Here is a 4,561-nt window from a genome sequence, read left to right as displayed (position 1 = left end):
TGTGTAGGCTGCCTCTGCTGTGAAAAACAGGCGGGGAGGTGATAGACGAAAAGCTTTTTATATTGCTTTGTGGCTCCTCCAAAAGAGATTTCCTTTATTTTTGTCAACACTTCAGTGTACCCTTGGAAACAATATACAGCTATTACTATTATATCTAGAACATTCAATGATCCCTGTTGGGTTTTTGTTCCTAGCATTAGCACAGAAATTGTCATTTGTCATAGATGGAGAGACTACCAGAACATGACCGGCCAGGCTCAAGGTCACATTGAGACACCCTAGGTACAGCTTAGTGACTATGCCTCATGGGTTAAGCGATTATTGTGACTGCAAGGCCCCTTTAATACCTGCAGTGGAAATCATGCGGTAGCCCCCAAAGCAAATTATCGCTGTGCACCCAGGAGCAGCAAGCCGTATCATAGGTAATCTTTCAAAAGCAACCACACGGCCAATAGCGACTTGTCTGAAGAAATGCCATGATCTGCCACAGCCGTAAGCAAAAAATGGTTCCTTGTTGCTCCTTTTATTTTAATAGAAATGGTTGAGCCTTGAGTCGAAAGCCGTGGTTCAGCGCAGGTCTGAAATGGCTGTTAGAATGAGCCTCCAACAGCATGGATCCTTCAGACAACATGGAGTCAGTTTTATATGCAGATTGATCAGTTTAACAAAATAAACCATAGAGCAGTCTTTCTCAACATTTTTACCCCTGAGAAACCCTAGAAATTATTTCCAGGTCTCAGAAAACCCCTCTACAACCATTTTTGGGGGTCAATAGGAAAAAAGCTTCTCAAATTGTTGGCCAGTGCAAAGAAATCCCACAGCAGTATTGACTAGAATACCAGATATAGACACTTAAAAAAATCATTGGGTCATGAAGCTGACTTTACCAAGCAGTGTTGATCTCAGAACTATGCCAGTATCATCAAATAGGAGATCAATTAGCCACAGTTCGAGGAACCTTCTAGTATCCTCTGGAGGAACCCTAGGACATCACAAATCCCTGAATAAGAATGGCCACCCTGGATGAAAATATTCTTTATTTTTCCTAAACTGTAAAACCAATTGGCAGGAGTTAGAGGGAATAATGCCCACCTTTCCTTAAAAACAGCCAAATACATATTTGGTTCTTTCAAGTGGTATTGGCTCAAAAGTTATACAGGTACCAATGGGAGGTCATTCAACGGCAGCTCAAGGAAGCCCTAACAACGTCTGCAGTAACCCTAGGGTTAGAGGCAACCCTGGTTGGCTGTTTTACATTGATGATCAGCTCCCTGCTGAGCTTCAACAAAAATCTCAGTGTAATTTCAACATCAGGACCCCTTGAACCCAGAGAACTACACTGGGCCTTTAGCCCCCAGGTGCAGAGGGTGATCCTGAAATAAAAGTACATTAAGTGAGTCACATGTTTACCAGACTTGGAGGCACCAGGTGGCTCCAGGAGGTGAATGAGGTGGCGGGGTATCCCAGAAAGGTTGGAGTCAGAGGTGTAGACAGTGGCTATCAAGCAAACTAAATGACTGGTTCGAATTGGTGGATCCTCATGGTTTGACCATATGACCAAATGCATAAGATTCAGGTTACACGAGCACCACCCTATGTAACCTCAAGCAGGTAAACCATTATAGCTTCTATAGCTTCTATATTACTAAGTATTCATACATCTCATAGACCTGGAGGTCAGTTTTAACCTAAACTGTAGATTTAGAACCAATCGAGGATCCTAGTTATACTAAAAAATACTGTGCTGAAGTTAGGGACAGCCGAGTACAAAACCCTCTCTTGCCCTCCCCAACCCTTACTGTATTTAGACAAATAGATCAGAAGTTTGTCTTACAGACACCCGCAGACCACCAACACTATGACATTGTTTACAATGGTTTCCTCAAGCCAGCTAGGTGCAGGACTTTGTAAGCGGAAGGCAATGTGCAATTGATAAAAGTTCATGAAACTGTCTTGTGCTGTTCAAAGTTTTTTGACCATAGTTCTTTTTATTTCAAATAAAGCCATAAAAACAAAAGCCATATTTTCGCTATCATTATCACTAATCTATGATTAAGTGGTGTCAATTGTTCTAAGCGCCAGACATGAACAATACACAGATACTTGGAGATATGACAGAAATCTAACAGATACCTGGGACATTCAGGGACACGCCTGTTGTGGACAGTGATTGGGTAATCAGTGAACTGAGATTTATGGAAACGCTGAGGGAATATAAATAACCAGCGGAGATGTTTAGAGATTGAATAAAGTTCTTGGAAATACAAAGCGTTTGGACACACAGAGGCTAGAAGTATCACAGGCAGAAGATGTGGCATTATTTCTCTGTCCTCATCTTGTTTCTCCTTCTGGAGATGGGTCACCAAACTTTCAGGTCTGTCCCATTGAACCTGGAAAACGTTGGTACCTGTACAGACCCATGCCACCCTCATGACTGTGCCGATGTGCATGCCCAGGGTTTTAAGTCAGATGGCGTCTATCTGATATATCCCGCTGGTCCTTTGCATTCTCCAATGCCAGTGTTTTGTGACATGACCAGTGAAGGAGGCCCTTGGACGGTGATCCAGAAGAGGTTTGACGGAAGCGTAAACTTTTTCCGAGGTTGGGAAGATTATAAGGCTGGGTTTGGACGAGCTGATGGAGAACACTGGTTGGGCCTGCAAAACATTAATCTCCTCACCCGAAATAAGCCATACCGCCTAAGGATTGACTTGGAAGACTTTGACAAAGATGAGCGATTTGTGACCTACAAAAACTTTGCCCTTTCGCCTCTTGCAATATCTCCGGAAGAGGATGGCTACAGATTATATGTTGATGGATTTGAGGAGGGGGATTCAAACAAACCCATTGGAGACTGTTTTTCGGGTTTCTCTGGTGTACCATTTTCTACATATGATTATGACAGGGATTCACACAATGGTAACTGTGCAAAGGTTTACCAGGGGGCCTTCTGGTACACCCAGTGTCACAATGCAAATCTTAATGGGAGATACCTCATGGGTGGCACCAAGGAGTATGCAAGTGGAATGGTGTGGTCTTCTTGGAAAGGATACTATTATTCCCTAAAGAGGAGTGAGATGAAGATAGCTACAGGTTCTTCCTCAAGTGGCAGCCAAGCTGTTTGATGTAGCATTCCTATTACTTGATTAGTATATAACCTTCAAAAATAATAATAGCCTAAACTCCTCAATTACTGCTATGTAATGATGATAGCAGGGATCTTTAAAACCCATATTCTGTGATTGTATATTGTGTAAGTTGTGTACAACTGTTCATTACTTTGTACTCAATGTTTGAAAAATAAAATCTTTTTTTTATGCTTGAAAAAAGTTTTTTGTAAAAATAAATTTAACTGGTATTTGGAGGTAGATTCATTGGGCTAGAGCCCAGCAAGGAAAAATAGTATCTAGTATAGGATAGAATGGGGAAAGGTAACATTTCGGGCAAATGTTTATTTTTTGCCTATGATCCAACTTGGCAGTATTTAAATATTCTCAACAGTTTTTACTTTGCTACATTCTATGCATTATGTGTGTTTGCTTTGTCTGTTCTCATTTAGGCACAGACAGTAGTGAAAAGCCAGGACCTGACTTTTCTCCAATCTACCCAAAATGAAAAAAAAAATAGTTTGGAGTTTTTACCGTAATGGATGTGAATATATGCGTGTATGTGTCCATAAGTGAATAGATGTGATATGTGTAAAGAATCTTTGCTAATATCTCATGAGATGGATGGAGCCATCCCCAATTTATTTTTATACTTCTGGTGTCTTCACCCACTAGTTGATCATTTTCCTTGAAGAAAAGTGAGATTCCAGGTAAAAGATGTGATGTGCCAGATTGTGGATGAGCTGTTACCACTATAAACCCTGAAAGATATATGAAGCCCAGAGGTTGGTTTACCATTGACTATCCAAACCAGCAAATACAGGAGCTCAACTCGGCGACGAAGCTTTGCCACCCATTTTTTTTACTGATTAGACAGATTTTATATTACAATGATTTAGAAGATGTTAATGAATTATAAAATTGTTGTTGATAAGCTCACAAAAAAAAAAAAATGCTCCCAGTCACTACAGCAAATGGATGATCCTGTAAAAAAGAAGCAAAACATTACTGATTTGTACATTCTGTTTAAAGTGACAATTTGGCGTGTACATATACATATGTATAAGCAAACTTCATTTTTCAGGTTATCGGGTCAGTTATGACATACTGAAAAGAAGCAGATACCTTCAATGGATAGATATGAATATTCACATGGTTTCTAGTAGTTGAAGGACACAAAACACAATGGGCCTAAGAAATACTCACACTCAGGGTCAAGAGGATACCAAAACACTATTATTATATAAGCAGATTTAGCACACGTAAAAATGGACCTCAGTTTTAAGTATAGTCAACTTATTTTTGAGAAGGTAACTCTGGTCAAGTTATGAGTGTCACTTCTTCAGCTTCAGCAGAATGCAGCATTGAAATATGGAGAAACTCTGTGTTTCAGATGCACTCACAACATCTCCTGCACAATATGAGTCTTTGCTCTTTGCTAACTACCTCTTCTG

General features: G+C 40.3%; 1 pseudogene; it reads left to right on the top strand.

The window, feature by feature from the left end:
* Window positions 1-2,242: 2,242 nt before the first annotated feature.
* LOC140332465 (microfibril-associated glycoprotein 4 pseudogene) lies at window positions 2,243-3,348 on the top strand (annotated as a pseudogene).
* The last annotated feature ends 1,213 nt before the right edge of the window (window positions 3,349-4,561 follow it).

The sequence above is a fragment of the Pyxicephalus adspersus genome, chromosome 6 (assembly GCF_032062135.1).
Source record: "Pyxicephalus adspersus chromosome 6, UCB_Pads_2.0, whole genome shotgun sequence".
NCBI classification, from domain to species: Eukaryota; Metazoa; Chordata; class Amphibia; order Anura; family Pyxicephalidae; genus Pyxicephalus; species Pyxicephalus adspersus.
Note: the sequence above shows the minus strand (reverse complement) of the source record. Positions and strands in the feature narration are given on the sequence as shown.